The 18,027-nt window shown below is 37.6% G+C and overlaps 1 pseudogene; it reads left to right on the top strand.

The window, feature by feature from the left end:
- The first annotated feature begins 341 nt into the window (after positions 1-341).
- On the top strand, positions 342-433 carry LOC141490352 (U2 spliceosomal RNA; annotated as a pseudogene).
- The last annotated feature ends 17,594 nt before the right edge of the window (positions 434-18,027 follow it).

Raw genomic sequence — 18,027 nt, 5'->3', positions numbered from 1 at the left:
AATTTTTCCAGAACTTACCTCTATCATAAATCTATTTTATGTTAAATTCTTGTTGTTGTTCAGTTGTTTATTGGTTATACCTAATTCTTTCAGACCCCTTTTAGGGTTTCCTTAGCAAAGATACTGGATTGGTTTGCCATTTCCTTTTCCAGTTCATTTTACAGATGAGGAAACTGAGGCAAATAGAGTTCAGTAATCTGCTCAGAATTATTCAGTTAGTAAGTGTCTGAGGCTAGATTTGAATTCAGGAAGATAAGTGGTCTTGACTCAACCCTGAAATTCTAGTCATTGTGTCACCTAACTGCCGCCAACACATTTATTAATTAAATTTTATATGTTCTATCACTTCTCGGCCTTTTGGCTAAGATCAAGTGTAGTAAATTTTATATGTTCTGAATTAATTTCTGATAAATGCATTTATAGTTCACTTTTACTTTTTATTTTAGATTGCTTTTTATCTTTGAGATGCTAAGAATTTCAATCACTGCTCTCATGTTCCTGCATGACCTCATGTAAGAAATCTCATTTAAAAAAAACTGTTAAAGTTACGAAGTTATGTCCATTTGAGAACTTTTATTTACTTTTATGTCAAGATAAAAGACAAGTTATGAAGCTGATGCAAAGTGTGTTTGAACATTCTCCTGTACCATAGCTATTGTCTTCAAAATCAGTGATCTTTAATAATTAGCACACTACAAACAGAGGTTCTGTGGTTTAATGGACAGAGCCCTGAACGTGCCATCAGAAGATTATTTGAGTCCTGAAACTTACTAGGATAAGTCCCTTAATAGCTATGAGCCCCCAAATCCTCATCTACAAAATGGGGATAAAAACACTTTTTTTTTTGCGAAGAAATTGCTTTGTAAATCTTAAAAAGGATATGGGTAGAGTACCTGAGCCTGGAATCAGGAAGACCCTATTTCAGATCCTGCCATATACCTATTAGGTGTATGACCCTGGAAAAAAATCACTTAACTGCTATTTGCCTCAGTTTCCTCATCTGTAAAATGGGACTAACAATAGCATCTACCTTGCAGGGTTGTTGAAAGGGCAAAGTGAGATAATAATTGTAAAGTGCTTAGCACATTGACTGACACATAGTAAGTCTATATAAATACTAGTTATTATTATCATCAACATTATTATATCATATAATTTTAATTATTTAATTATAATATATTACAGTTATATGTACTAATAATCTCATAACTTTAATTATTTAATTATTTTGTATATAGCACAAAATATTTTAGATGTATATATATTTAAATGCTCATTTTATTAGATCAACAATGACTTTTTATTTTTCCAGCTTCTAACAACATAAATTGAGACTGTACATTTTATTCCTATGTACCATTAGGATTGAAAAGTATCTAATCTCTTCAGTCCTTTGAATGATATTTTTTCAGGCAAAGACAACTCTTCTCATTCAGATTTTGCACATAGAAAAATGGATATGCCTGGGATTTGTGAAGAGACAGCATGAAAGGACACTAAACCTATAATCAAAAGAACCAAGTTCTTTTTTCTTTAAAATATTTTACCTTCATCTCTGAATATATACCTCCCCTTCCCATACTGCTTTCCTTTTTTTTAATATAATAAAGAGAAAAAATATTGAAAATCAAGTCTAGTTTTAGACTTCTCTAGTTCCTGCCCCCCAAGGTCAATCTAGGGAAACTATTTCAATTTAATTGGTTTCATTTGTATCCTTTGCATTTTATGGATTAAAAGTATTTGTTTTATACATATAAATTATTGTCATCATGAATAATTGTCATAATAATTCATAATTGTCATTATGAATAAAATGTTTGTGCAGATAAAGTAATATCCCATGCATTTAAAATGTTATGAATTATTATTCTCATAAAATACTATGAGAAGACATCCATTAGCTTCACCAGACTGCCAAAGGGGCCCATATCAAAAAAAAGAATCCCACTCACTGACTATAAACTGCAGAGAATGTACTGCTCTGCATTAGTAAAAGAATCTGACCTAATTCTAAGTTCAAATATCTAATATCAAATCCTTTCCTGAAAGCAGATTTTTGATAGGTGTTAATCACAAAGGCTCTGGTATAGAAACATTGAAAACATTGAAAGGGATAGGAAGGAAGTGAACATTGTTATGGAAAGAAAAGGCCGAAGGAAGGGTGGGCAAACCACCTCCTTCAGTGTCTGGTCTAAGTTCTCTATGAATCACTTCCAAGTTGAATAAGGTATCCTCTAAATAGGGACATGCTTGTCAATAGTATCCTCAGGTGTTACAATAAGCTACAACAGTCCTGGGTAGACTGAATCCTTTCTAAAACATTGGGGCTAAAAGAACTAGGTTAATTTGGAAAATAATAATAATAATAGCAATAAAAGTTATTTTTTTTTCTTATTACTTTTGTTGCCTCAGCTCTTAGGACTATGGCATTTAACCGCTATTGTCTGTCTTAAAGATGTCTGTCCTTACTGAACAGAGTGAATATGGAGATAAGGAGGGTTGTGGTAGAACTGTCTTAAGGTCCTCGGAACCAGGTATCACTCAGATACAGGTTCAGACCACTGCCTCACCCTTCAACTTTACCTCTATTGCCACTTTCTAGAAATGTCTCTGGTGAGGCAAATTTAACAAATTGTCCTTTTTCATATGCTTTGTGTAAGACTGTTCTAGTTCTCATGGGCAACAAAAATGAGAAAAACAAAGTTCCTGTCTTTAAGATGTAACTTACTAGAAGGAAAATGAGAGGCAGCTAGGTGACACAGTGGATAGAGCACCTGCTCTGGAGTCAGGAGGACCTGGGTTCAAGTTTGATCTCAGATACTTAATCATTACCTAGCTGTGTGACCTTGGGTAAGTTACTTAGCCCCATTGCCTTGCAAAAAAAAGAAAGGAAAATGAAGAGCACCTGGTTTGCCAGCAGGCAGGAGACCCCATTGAAATTCTGGCAGCTCCAGTAATTTAATGAATCAAGACCTATTAAACTCATTGCATTCTGTCGTCTCTTAGTAAAACTAAACAACTCCTCTTAGAGCACTAAATGATAATCCAAGAGCCCAAAGCAGCATTAAATGCTTTTTCCTTCATATAAGGCAAAATACTTGTAAATAGGATCATCATATTCACTTGAAAAAGCTTCTGAATTAACATCTGAAAAATCAAACCATTCACCCCTGAGCTCATTGCATTTGCCAATATCAACAGGACTACATGACCCAGTCCATGCCTCCTATGATGAAATGCTCTTAGCATTCAGAACTGGAAGGGACCTTATGACACCACTGAGTCTAAGCCTCTCATTTTGGAGAATAAAGGATTGATGACTAGAGAGGAGAAAGAACTTGCTCAAAGTGAGATCCTTTTGAAGCTTCCAGAGAATTCACAGGAATGAATACAAAATGTGGACAGGCTGGAGTTGGGGTTGGATGGGTTGGTGTTGATGGAGAGAGTAAGGAAGAACCAATGGAATTTCGAACAGGACAAAAGAATTCCCCTCTGCCTTTTGTGGAAATTTTGAAAATACTTAGGAGTACAGTGGGAACAAACATTTGCTTACAAGTGCCTTTTGATCCTGTGGTAGGGTTTCCTCTTCATTTTCTACCCCTACATTTTCACCTCTGAGATTCCACTTTGTCCCCACTCTCTTTAATGTGGACACTGGTCAGGAAGGTTGAGAATGTGTTGTGAGGGTGCTGCTGGGGCTAGCTAAGGAAATCACTGAATGTGGCTCCTTCAACTTGACTGTAGGCCATAAATATGGGAACCTAAAGGATTACTCTGGAAATCTCCCTATTAAGTGAGTTGTCATAAAGCAGAATTAGATTGAACATGAACAAATCTTGGACCCCATCCAAGGGGCTTTTATTACTGAGATGCCAATAGAACTTCCATAAATGATGGTTTCACCTGTAAGGCATTCCCTTCTCAGGGACCCTAAAGAGAACTTTACAACAAATATCTAGTTGCTTGCCCATCTGGTTTTATTATGGGCCAGTCTGTATTTTTTTTATCTTGTTCATAAGAATGTCAGCAGTCTCAAAAGATCCCCACTGAAAGCGTAATCTCTTTTCCACACCTCACTGCAGACATTACCTTATTACACTTTGGGCAGAATGAACATCGATTACTGGAGCAAATAATAACAGTTTTCTTGTTAACTTGGACCAAAATGCTGTGTGTGTGCATAGGGCTGCAATTTCCCGAGTAATGAAAACAGCTTCACAATATGAACAATCCGTCATTTTGTCCATCTGCTGCCCAAGAGGGATCTTAAAATAGTTTCAGTTCACCTTTAAAATCTAGAGCTCTGTGAAGGGCTTGTAACACTTGGCAAATGCTGGAAGGTTGCCTACTAAACATTACTGCTACTCTGACTACTGATGTCCAGCTGTAAACTTCCTTAGAGGGAAACAAGCTGCTCATTCATGAAGTCGTTGTGAAATTTTCCTTCCCCGCCAGTTTTCACAGCTAGAGAAGAGAATACCTGAAGGGAACGAAAATTCTTTTTGTTGTTATTGTTCTTCCTAAATTTAGGTCTCCTGTTTTTCTAATTTTCTTCCCCCCGCTACTTCTTTCTCTCCTCATTTCCTCTTCTTCCAACCTTCATTTCTTAAGGGGTGGAGTTGGGGCTGAGAAGAGTGGAATCATGAGTCAATAAGGCATCTCAAAGGTCATTTAGTCTAGCTGTCATCTCTAGGCAACACTGACACATGAAGATTTTCCACTATCTCCAAGAGATAGCACAATTCCCTTTAGGGCCCTGTTCTAGGGCCTAATACTGTTCCGGATTAGAATTGGACAGAGAAAATAGTGAGCAAAACTCTATGAATAGTTTCTTCAGCTCATGGTTGTGTTGAGTCTTTCTAATTTTACTTCTGAAAAAGGAACTAGAATTTTTTAAAAAAGTAGAGTTTTCAATGTTGGCTCTCTGGTGCTGTCGGGTTGGCAATAAAGATTTCCATGAATAGATTTAAAAAAAACTTAATTGGCATAGTGATAAAGTCTGAACTGAATTGGAGATAGATACCTTTGGTGATAGGATTAGGACCCTAATTACCTAGGCTATGGTTCCAGGCTGTTGGTATTGTACTTTAGATTAAATGCTTTTTATAGTTTTACCCCTTCTTAACTTTGGTCAGCTGGGCTGATATGTGAAGAGTTTCTAATCTCTCGTGGCCAGCATGAAGTTTATCGCACTTTCCCTTAATTTACCCAACCCAAAGCAAAATAGATTTGGAATCTTAAATTGAATTGGACTGAATAATCATCTTTCCTCTGCTTACTTCTTAAAGGTGTCAGTGATGCATTTTAAATGTCCTTTAAGTCAGTGACAAAGTTATCGCTCTGGATCAGACAATAGCAAAGGACAGCATGGGACTTGACAAATCATTTACCCTATACTCCTCATTTTACTGCTCAAAAAAATTTGAACCCAAGGAGGGTAGATCACATCTCCAAGATGGTATGCCATAGAGCCTAAGGCCTTCTGCTCTAAAATCTAGGACTCTTTCCATGGTATCCCATCATAATAATAGCTGATAATAGGATGGTTAGCATTTATATTGTGCGTTAAGGCTTGCAAAGCATTTTAAAAACATTATTTCAATCATTACTGACTCTCACAACCAACTGAGAAATAGAAAATAGTATTAAATGAGAAAATCGAGGTAAAAAAGTTTGAGGGACTTGCCCAGGGTCACACCACTAAGTAAGCATCTGACTTAGAATTTGAATTCAGGTCTTCCTGACTCTTGATCTACTGTAACTTTTAGCAACCACCAGGACCCTCCTTTATCTTTTTTTTGAGGCAATATTTGCATCAAACTCAACTCAACATTTGTTGAGTCCTTCATATTTTTCAAAATTCCTTCACATACAGTTCTTCTATTAGATGCTCCCTTCCTAACAGATGAAGGTACCAGAGTTGATCCTTTACTTTAATAAACCCAGTATAGGCCACTTTGGACTAGAAGGGTCATTGTCAAATAACCCATTCATTTTGCAGATGACCACCCTGATGCCCAGAGAAGTGTCATGCCCAAGGTCACCCAACTACTTCCCAAGCAGAGCCAAGACTAGAACTTAGAATCTGGACTAGGAGGCAATCCAGTGCCTTTTTTTTTATCACGCCAAGTACTTGAGACTGAAGAGCAAACCTGACCTCTTTTGCTTTGCCCTGAAAAAAATCAACTTTTTCCTCTTCACAGTTTGAATTTATCAGATAAATGCTGAGTTTTCTTTCATTATGTGCTCAGAGGGGGCAATGTAATGCAGTGAATACAACAATTCTAGATCTGGAGTCCCATATCTGCCATGTGACCCTGGAGTTGTCACCTCACCCCTCTGGAGCTCAACCTCTCTAAATGTGGGAATAGATGGAATAATTTCTGAGACTCCTCTCAATTCTTTTATCTTTTAGGTAGACATACACATTTATTAATATTTCTTTAAGTTCACTGATTATGCACTGATATGCTAGAGAGCCAGACCCCCAAAATGGAATCTTGCACCAGGAGGTGTTTAATTTCACTATCAGAAAGCAGGGTCTGACAAGCCACCTCTGACTTGACCAATCAAAGAAGGGAAGGGCTTCCAGTTTATGATGAGGCAGGGATGGGGGACATGAGACTATTTAAATCCAAAGTACATTCATGATTGCTTTGTCTTTCATCTTGAGAAGACCAGGCAAGTCAGAAATTGGAGATGCACGGGGCTTAATAAAACAGGAAACTTTCTTAAAATATTATTTTAATAATCTTGTTCCAGTCCCTTTATGTGCATTTTTGAGGTGTACATCTCATATATCCTGTGCAAGTACAATTTCTGCATATATTTATAATGTCTGAAAAATAAGGCTAATATTCTTTGATGTAGGGATAGGGGGACTGGATAGGGTGGCGTAGTGGATAGCAGGGTCAGAGGAACAACTCAAGATGGGGGAGCAACTCAGAATGGGATGAAGGAACTAGATATCAGACATCCCAGTCAAAGAAATGTCTTATCAGTTATGCTAAAAACCTCCCTCTTCCTGGGCACAGGTACTACCTTGATGGGATTTGAAAGACAGGCAGGCAAGTCTTTGTTTCCTAAGTTGACATTTTTACATTCAAATTTTAGCTGTTCATAAAGACTCCTCTTAAGTCTTAGGCCCTGAGCAGACATCACTTAAAACAAAGAATTTTTTTAAAAAGAGGAATAAGAAGAAATCTGCAAAACTAATAGACATGTTGAAAAAAATCTTATATAACATATTATTCCAAATCCTCTCCTCTGCAAAGGAGTAGAGAGAGAGATGTCTCTTCCCTGGGACCCTGGTTTCTTTCTTTTTTCCTTTCAAATAATTTTGCAACATTCAGGTCTGACTATTTTGTGATTCTCATTTTTCCTACTTACATTATTGTAATCAAATTATTATTGGTTTCCTGGCTCTACTTCAGTTTTGTTTAAGTTCTTAACAAATTTCCAGATTTTCTCTGTATTCATTGCTTTTACTTATAGTACAGAATAATTCCAAAACATACGTGCACCATAATTTCCCAATTGTTGGATATCAGCTATTATTTCTAGTTCTTTGTTACCTCAAAAAGTACTGCTAGAAAAATATGCCAGAAAGCTTAGAGGGTCTTGTCATGTATACCTAGCAGTGGACTCTTTGGGTCAAAGGACTGGTTATTTCAGTGATTTACATAACTCAAAACTGCTTCCTGGAATGGTTTACCAATTTAGAACTCCACCAACTCATTCATTAGTGAATTTGTCTTTTTACAACCCTTCCCAAGTTGACTTACCCTGTCTTTTGTCATCTTTGTCAATTTGTTTTCAAAGGAGGTAAAACCTCAGAGTTTTTGTGATTTGCGTTTCTCTTATTATTAGTGATTTCTATTATTATTTCATATGATAGTTAGTATTTTGTAGTTCTTTTGAGAATAGCTTGTGTGTATCCTTTGACCACTAATTTGTTTAACTACTAATCTGTTTGACTGCATCCATTCTTTCTACACTATCTTGTTACACTATCTCTTCATTTGCCCTACTGCTATTGGACTTCCTTGGAACTTTCCATCATGCCCTTAAGCTAGGTACCTTCTCTTCCTTCCCCACCTTTTCAGTGTTCTTTGTTTTAATTGATGTCTACTCAGGACCTAAGACTTGAGAGGAGTCTTTATGAACAGCTAAAAATTTGAATGTAAAAGTGTCAGTCTAGATGGTAAACTTTTGGAGGGCAAAGACTTTGTTTTTAATTTGTGTATGCAGTGGGTAGAGCACTGGCCCTGAAGTCAGGAGGACCCGAATTCAAATCCCTTCTCAGACATTTAATAGCTGTGTGACCTGGATGTGAGCCTGGTTGTCTCCAGTCATCTTGATTCGTATCTGACCACAGGACTCTGGAGGAGAAAGTGAGGCTGGTGACTTACACACAGCACCCCCTCAAATCCAAAATTCAGGTTTGAATCCCTAGAGTTTAGCACAGTGTTTGGAACATCATAGGCATTTAATAAATGTTTATGAACTGACTATGGAACAAAACTTTGCATTAGAATCCAAAAGCATTGCCTTGAATGTCCTCATATATACTCAGTACGCTTTTCAAACTAGTGGGAGTTCTCTTGTTCACTGGGACCATATTGGCTTAACAAAACTGAAACACAGCAAGATCCAAATCTTTGGATATCTTCTGCTCTTCTGCACAGATATTCAATAGAATAAAGGGCCAAAAATAGTTGCCAATTCAGTAGGCTTTCCAGCCTTTTGTACATTTTAAGGCATTTGTTGCTTGGGATTTGGAAGAAAATCATGAGAATTGAGAATCTCTGTCTTGGCTGGAAAGAGACTCACTGTAGAGAAAAGACTGGTTACCATGGTTTGGGGCTATATACAACTGTAGTTTTTTTCTTTTTCTCACAAAGTTCAGTTTTTTCCCCCAATTGTTTTTCATAAATAGCTGATGGTACCCAGTCTCCAAACACTGAAAGGTCTTTGAATTATTTGAAAATGCAAATATTAAGATCCAGTCTAGAATATTTTTCAATTATTAAAAATTATATATTTCTTTTAGCAGAAATGTGACCTGAATTCAGTTTTCCTGAACACAACCAATCTTATTCTAGATTTAATATCACTAGGTTTTAAAAGTAGAGATTAAAGCAGTCAAATCCATGGCATATTCAGTTAGAGGGAGGGAGGAGGAAGGTCCAACGATGGGTAAGAGGGAAGAATTGGCTCATATATATTTTTTTCAGAAGTACAGAGAACAGTTTTACTGGGGTATGTCAGGGGAGTACCCTGTAATGGAAACAGAGGGATCCCTTTAGAGGCCTGTGAGAAGAACTATGGTGGTGGATATCTGGGTGGGTGAGGAGTTCTCCCTGCCTCTTTTTTTTTTGACATCAAAAGATTTATTGAACAAAAGATAAAACATGAAGTCTTCCTGCCTCTTCTTAATGCTCAGGGACAGATCAGAGTCCTATTGGACTTGAGCTTACAGTTCTCTGACCCTAAGAGAAAACCATTCACATTTCTTAAATCAATAGCACACAAGGGGCTAGATAATGAGGGAGGAGACAGGGTGGGGGGTGGGCAACAGTTCTTCTGGTATATGATGACTGAGCAATAACTGCAGGACTCCCAAGTTAAGTAGAAACCTCAGTAAGTGTAATGAGGCCATATGGTTAACTTATACGCCTCTCTTTGAGACTGCTCAAAATACAAAGCTTGGCCTCACAGTGACCATATGGTGTGCTACAAATGAACCAGCATGTGGAGACTGGTTGGTTATTTTACCTTTCTTTGCTAAAACAGGAAACAGGACAAACTTTTGCTTCTTTCCTTCAAGCCAAACAAAGACGAAAAGTAAACAACAAGTGTGTAAAAATGAATGTCTCCTATTAAATCGACCAGCTGGGAAAAAGGAGACGAGGTAAGTGAATTCAGAAATTTCACATGAATAATAACCTTGCTTGTACAAATAATGATCCATTCTCTCCTGATTTGAAGAGTTCAAAGGGATTGGCCAGGGCCAGGGTAAGGGAATTGCTGGTATGTTTCCCAGGGTTCCTTTGTCCCACAATAATACAAATGAAAAACTGTATCTCCTTCAAAATAGGGATGTGCCAAGATCAAGCTTGATTTGACTGTGTTACTACAAGAGAGAATGGATAAAGAGACAGCCTCAGAACCAGAAAAAACATTCCAATCCTGCTTCTGACTTATAATGGTGGTATGCTCTGAGCTAGTCATCACCACCATGCTTTGAATAACTGTAAGGCTATCCCTTCCAGAGAAATGCTATTTTTCCTTTGGTAGAGGGAGTTTTCCTCATCCATGAGTTCTGCATCTCTGAGATCATGGGTCTAGTTCTTATTCCTACTGCATTAGACTATTTTGTTAAATAATTTTATTTCTGGCATGTTTTTAGACAATTGTGTTTTCCCCTCATATAAGGAGGGACGCAACTAGACTCATAAAGGACCTGGAATTTATACTGTATGAAGGAATTCAGGATGTTGAGCTTGAAGAAGAGAAGACTCATTCTGGGGGTGGGAGAAATGAGAGTTATCTTCATTATTTGAAAGGCAATTATATGAAAACTGATTATTTGTTGATTTGCATGACTTTCAAGGGTAGATGTGGGAATAATTGATGGAAATTGCAAAGAGGAACATTTAAGCAAGTTCCTTGGCTATCTAGTGGGTTCTCCCTTATCCAAAATCTTCCAGCAAAAGCTGGATAACCACTTTGGATAACCATTTATTAAGCCATGTGCCTTACAAATAGGATCTCATTTGATCCTCACAATAATTCTGGATGGCAGTTACCACTACTGCTTCCTCCATTTTATAGGGAAGGAAACTAAAGCAAGCAGAGGTTAAAATGATTTGCCCAGGATTACACAAGTAAATAAGTGTAGGAATCAGGATCTGAACTCATGTTTCTCTGATTCTGAGCCCAGTGTTCTATCCACTGTACCATCTTAGCTGCCTCCATATCTTCTATTTATTCCATACCTAGCTGTGAGATTGTTAGTACAGGTATTATTACCTTCATTTTACAAAGGAAAATCCTGAGATTCAGAGACTTACTCATGGTCACACAATAAGTATTACAGTGGAAATTCAAATTCAAGACTTCATTCAATTCCAGTGATCTGGACCTTTCACACCACCTCTTTTTTTTTCCAGTATAGTATACAGTGAAGTAATTCTCAAACTTTTTGGCCTCAGGATCCCTTTATAACCTTAAAAATTAGTGAGGTTTCCACTAATCATTTGTTTATATAGGTTATGCTTACCAATATATGCATCATATTAGATATTAAAACTAATAATTAAAAATCTGAATACATTAAAATAATAATAAACTAGTTACATGTTAACATAAATAGTTCAATGAAATATTTTATAATACAATAACAATTTAATGAGAAGAGGGACATTGTTTTACATATTTTTGAAAAGATCTTTAAAGTCTGGCTTAATAGAAGACAGCTGTATTCTTGTATCTACTTCTGCATTCAGTCTATTGGGATGTGTTGTTTTGGTTGAAGTAAATGAAGAAAATATGACCTCACACAGATATGTAGTTGGAAAAGGGAATAATCTTTTAATAGGAAAAAAAATATCTTAGTATTATTATAAAAATAATTTTGACCTCTTGGAACCACTGAAAGAGTCTTAGGGCATCTAAGGAGTCCGTGGACACCCAGACTTGGAGTCATCAAGAAAACCTAGTTTCAAATCTTAGTTCAGACAATTTACTGTCTTGAGACTTTAGTCAATTCATTTAACCTCTCCCAAGCTCAGTTTCCTTTTCTGTAAAATAGGATTAATAAGAGCACCTACCTCACAGTGTTGTTAAAAGAGTCTACTGAGATAATTGTAAAGCATTTTGCAAACCAACAAGTGCTTTGTAAATGTGAGGTCTTATCAGTATGCACTATATTAATGAATTATTACTGTGTACTATCTTGTGACACTAGACAGTTAAGTGACAAAGGTGTGGTGTGGCACCAAGAAGATTGGAGCTCAAATTTGACTTCAGATGCTTACTAGCTGCTGACCCTGGGCAAGTCACTTAACCTCAGAAAATTGGTTTGGGATAAATGCAGAAACCCAAATAACCTGAGTCAAACTTTTATTTTGTTTTCAGTGAGTTCATCTCTCTCTGAAAAAATGGGTGGAATAAGGGACATTTCACATCAGAACAAGAGATGGAAACCTCAGTTTCCTCATCTGCAAAATGAGCTGGAGAAGTAAATAAGAATCCCCCAAACAACTTCTCTTGCTTTGTTGCCTTTGTTATTATTTAACTTATAATATTGTTCAACTTCACAATGTATGCTTTACCTCCTCTACCAAATGATAAGCTACATAAGAAAATTGTGCCTCATTTGTTCAATCATTCAGCTTACATTTACCAAATACCAACTATATGCAGAGCAATATAGTAAGTGAGTTTAGACAGTTTAGAATTCAGGAATTCACCAGTGGCAAAAAAACAACAACAAAATAATAGCAACAAAAACAATAAAATAAAAATGGTTAAGAACCATGGTTTAGAAAAAGCATGGCCTCAGTGGCCATTGAGGAGTCTACAGTCTAGTGAATTAGTGAGTTCCTCTTTGCTCTCTTCCCAGCAGCCTAAGATTATGTGTTACATTTAATAATCAATTATTAATAGTTGGATTCAATTGAACTTTTATTTGTTTCCCTGGCCAAAGGAACATGTCCCTATTAAGCATCTTGTGTTTTTGCCATAATTAAGTGAGAGGGCTTCCTGACTACCAAAATAGTACTCAGAGTTATGACAATACTGGTCATTTTGTGCTAAGGTGTAGCAGAACTCTAAATCTTTTCAAAGAAGGCAAGAAGGATCAGAAAAGCTTACTTGGCCCACAGTCAAAATAGTCTCACCAGCCTGAGGTAGCCAAAAACTAAAGAATGCTTTCTGCTCAGGGTGATGGCACTTTACTGTTAAATACTACAGAAAACTTAGGCAGCTCCTGTTCTTTCTCCCCTTCCACTGTGGTCCTCTGGCTCCATGGTACAGCTGGTACAGATCACCAGTCTTTCTGAAGTGGACACCTTTAAACATCTTGCCACTAGGCAGCTGCCATTGGTGAAACACAGCCTGTTTAGAGTGGAATAACTTCTCAAGTCATCTATACTGTTTCTCAGGCTTTTTAAACATCTAGCAAAAGTAACCTAAAGTATGCATCCTCCCTTCATTGAAGAAGCAAAGGACTATGGGTGGGAAAAATTGTATATCTAGTCAGATGCAATTGTATTTATTTACTTTTGCTGAATTATTTTTCTCTTAAAAAAACCTTTGTTACAAGGGAGGACTTAATGCATAGGTGCAGGTGAGGGATAGACTTACAAATGACTATGATTTAAATAAAGGAAGTCAATATAACTCTTTAAAAATGTGTGTCCATATGTTGCTTAGACAAACATGAATTTCTATTTATTTGAAATGTTGACAGTTCCTAATGATTGAATTTCTAATTGTATTTTTTCTAATTTCTAATATTTGAAATTTCTGATTTCTAATAATGGAAAAACATTTTTTCTGCCTTCAAACCATATAGAAGATTACAATTATCTTGTAAGAGAATCCTAAAATGTTGGAACAGAGAGGATCTTAACTTTCATTTAATCTAACTCTCATTTTATAAATAAGGAAATTAAGATTGAGTAATTTGTTAGAGGATTTACTTTTCAAAGTAATAAGCTGGCTTCAAGAATTGAATCCTTCCAATGCAAAAGCTCAGGATCTATTGCATCAAAAAGTACTATAGAACCATTTTTTTTGCAGTTGGGGTAAACTTTAGACATTGTCAGGGCATATAAAATAGAATATGCACTCAAATTATAATTTTTTTTTTTTAGTTTTTTTGCAAGGCAATGGGGTTAAGTGGCTTGCCCAAGGCCACTTAAGTGTCTGAGGCCACATTTGAACTCAGGTCCTCCTGACTCCAGGGCTGGTGCTCTATCCACTGCTACCTATCTGCCTCCTTCATAGATATTTAATCTCTTCAAATAGGTTCCCATCTCTAAGGCTTCCCTCTGTATGAGAGTGAACTCCTTTTTAAAGATCAGACCCAGGGGCAGCTCGGTAATGCAGTGGATAGAACAACTGCCCTGGAGTCAGGAGGACCTGAATTCAAATGCTGTCTCAGACACTTAATAATTACCTAGTTGTATGACCTTGGGTGAGTCACTTAATCCCATTGCCTGAGATAATTTTTTTTGAATGAAAAAAAGATCAAGCTCAAAGTCCACATTCGTGAAACTAAGCTTTGACCTTGAGTATCTGACAGCAGGAAAAAAAGCCACAAACTCCTCCATTTGGGCAAAGAAAAAAGTCAGGATAAGCAGCATTCAGACCATTACTAGGTAAATAATACTTTATTCAGGAGGTGGTTGAGAAAGGAGTAGTTTTGTCCAACTATTCTTTGCTGCATTTCCCCCATTTCCCAATAGCAACAAATTTGTGGTGCCTGCAAGTTATATCAAGGTGTCTTCTTTATAGAATCATAGGTATGGAATCAGAAGGGACTTTGAAAGTTATCCTGTACAATCATTCCTTTTACGGATGAGGCTAATAAACTTGCCCAAGGTCACACTGGTAGTGACACAGGGGGAATTTAAACCTAGGTCCTATGTCTCCATATAGCTCATGCTCTCTCCAATGCAGTAATAAGCTGTCACGGTATCAACACCCTACCTGGCTGACAACTTTGTTCATCAAACCCAAGGCATCATACACCAGATTTGTCTCTGCCTAGGTAGTCTTCCTTGTAACTTAAGGAATGACTTACTTCCACTTATGAATTCTCACACTCCTGGCATTGTGTGGGGGGAAATGAATACTTTTGAGAGCATTTATTTTGAAGCTCTCATTCTATCTCTTTGAGGCAATGGAAAACCTCTGCTGTTTCACGTGAATCACAATACAGGGGCTGCAATACTCTCTGTGAAGATCTTCCCTATTACCTTATACTTCCCCAAACTATTTGTAACCATGGTGCCCTTCTTACAGCTCATGAGTATTCTTTGAACCAACTGTCCTTGATTGAGGTTCTCATACCTGTTACTATGTACATACCATCCAATATCTAAGTAGCCCTTCAACCAGATCCAAAGTTGTATAGTATTATCTTTTGGCTCATAATTCCTTGTTACATACAAGGATGCTCCCTAAATTCAACAACTATTCATGCATAAAGCTATGACCCCCAAGAAAACAATCAGTGATCATAAATCCTTCCCTCTAGCACAAGCAATGTGAATATGGTACAAATCTTTGAAAGTTGATTTGAGGGCATGTTCCATGCTGTTTACTCTAGGAGTGTTTATAGCAAATTTTTATTAAACAGAACATTTAATTTACCAGAACACTCCTATTCCCTAACTATTCTGAATAAGTTCTGTGCCTATAATTCCTGGCTATTTATGCTAATGGGGGGAGGTATAGCATGACTAAATGAAAGTCACAGACCATTAGCATAGTGCTGAGCACATAAGCCCTGAGTACTTTCTGATTATATAAAAATAGCCACATTTAAGACTTAGTGTATTATTTTAATTGCTCACTTCTGACCAACCACCACCAGTAGGCAGATAGTCCTGGGGCTCTGATGGTGGCAGTACTTTCCTGACCAGCTTCCTATTTCCAGTCCAGTCCTCACAGACATAATCCAGGCAAGTAACTATTATGAACAAGGGATCAATCAAATCCACCAGCTGTAAACCAAGTGCCCCCCACAGGGCGGGCAAGTCAACCTAACTGAAGCAATGGGGTATTCTGAAGGAGAGACAGGAGGTGGCATGAACCAGGCAAGTCAAATCACAACTACTACCTGGATACCATCTCCTCTCAGACCCTGATGGAGACAGCCCAGGATCCTGAACCCCAGATCATTTCAGAAGCAGAATTTTAACTCTCTTGGTCTGACTCCAGATTCATGTTTATTCTGGTAAATCTGATGCCATCTTCTCCAAAAATGCATTTGATAAATACAATAAATATTGATAAAGCTCCTACTATATACTATTCTAGACCTTAGGGTTACAAAGGTAAGTGACAGAGTGATACCTCCAGGTGCTTATGTTATTAAAATAGAAAATTACTGTGGATAGGGATTTGACTTGGAGTCATCAATTTTGAATTGGAAGGGACCCTAGAAACCTTCAAGTCCATTCCCTTCACATTTTATATATGAAGAATCAGGGTGAGAAAGATGGTGACTTGCCTAGGTTCACTTAGCCAGTAAGCATCTGGGGTAGGATTTAAACTCAGGTCATCCTTACCCCAAGAAAAACCACTATATTAACTTGCTATTATGGAAGTTCAGAGGACCTGGGCTTATATCCTATCTCTGACAGGTTAAAGTTGTGTAACTGTGGACATCTCTCTTAGGCAGAACATACTAGAAATCTTTCCACCTGAAGCAATCATTAGGGACCAGAGAAGAATGGGAAAGTTCCCCTGATGTGAAGAATCATTGATTCACCAGAAGATTTCTATAATCCTGAAGGACTGACAACTGAAGGAAGCAGGGGGGTGAGGTGCAGCAGAGAGGGGTAGGAAATGCATCCTAGGGTTGTTACTGTTGTTCAGTCATGTCCAACTCTTCATGACTCCATCCGCCATAGCACACCAATGCTGTCCATGGGGGATACTGGAGTGGGTTTGCAGTTTCTTTCTCCAGGGGGCTGAGGTAATCAGAGGTTAAATGACATCCAGATTCACGGAGCCAGTATATGTCTGAGACTAGATTTGAATTCAGGTCTTCCTGACTCCAGGCTCAGTGCTCTATCCACTGAGCTACCTATCACTGCTTCTGGGGACAGGGCAGAGATTGAGGGGAGTAGGGAAGGGAGCCCTTGGATGAAGCCAGAAGTAGGTGTTACTATCACCAACACCAGGAGCAGAGTGCACATTTGGAAATGTCCCCAGGAATGTGCAATTAGAAACCTCTCTGTTCTTGGCAAGTCAGGTCTGTCTGAATCACTTATACTTCTGGACTTAGTTTTCTCAACTATAAAATGTGAATGATAATGCCTGTTGTTCAAGATCATTGTGAGGTTCAGATGAAATAATTCATGCATCAAATTTTAAAGCAATTAGTTAAGAAATATTAATTAAGACTGTACTCTTAGTCATTCACTATGGTAAGCACTAGGAATTCAAAGAAAAACAAAATAAAGTCTCTATTCTCATGGATCTTAGAGTCTAAGAGGGAGACAGGAGGAAAATCATGCACAAATTAAACAGGATAAATGGGAAATAATCAGAAGAAGGATGTCATTATCAATAAAGCAACATTAGGAAAATACTGATGGAGAAAGTGGAATTTTTCTTGGACTTGAAGAAAGCCAAGCAATAAAGGGCACAGAGATGAGGATGGAAAAGATGGGGGGGGGGGAATGAGTGAAAATCCCTGAGAAAGATTTGTTCAAGGAAGCCAGTGTCACTGAAACACATTTTGTATAGGGTTAAGTAAGAAAGGAGCCAAGGTATAAAGGCAATAGTCTAATGAGAGACTGCATCATGATGGCAGCATCAAAGGAAAGAAGGGGACACAAAGGTAAAATTGACAGGTCTTGGCACCAACTTGGATATGAGAATGAGTGAATGAGGATGACCCATAGATTGAAAGCCTGTGTAACTAGGAGGTTAGGGAATATTCTTGACAAGGGAAGGAAAGGTTTGGGGAAAGATGACTTCAGTTTTGAACAAGTTTCAGTTGGAGATATGAGACTAGAGGTTAGGAGATAGGTTAGGATTGGATAAGTAGATCTAAGAATCACCAAATAGAATTAATTATTGAATTCATGAGAGCTAATGAGACCATCAAGTAAAATGGCAAAGAATCCAAGGACTTGCAGTGAGGCAGAGCTGAGGCTCTCTGATTGTGAAGAGTTGAACCCATTCACCTGGGGTGTACCCTAAGAGCATGCCAGATGTACACACTCAACCCTTTCCAATCAGAGGTGAGTCTCAGCTCTGACTCACCTGCTGCCCCCT

This window comes from Macrotis lagotis, chromosome 5 (genome assembly GCF_037893015.1).
Source record: "Macrotis lagotis isolate mMagLag1 chromosome 5, bilby.v1.9.chrom.fasta, whole genome shotgun sequence".
Classification (NCBI taxonomy): Eukaryota; Metazoa; Chordata; class Mammalia; order Peramelemorphia; family Peramelidae; genus Macrotis; species Macrotis lagotis.
Note: the sequence above shows the minus strand (reverse complement) of the source record. Positions and strands in the feature narration are given on the sequence as shown.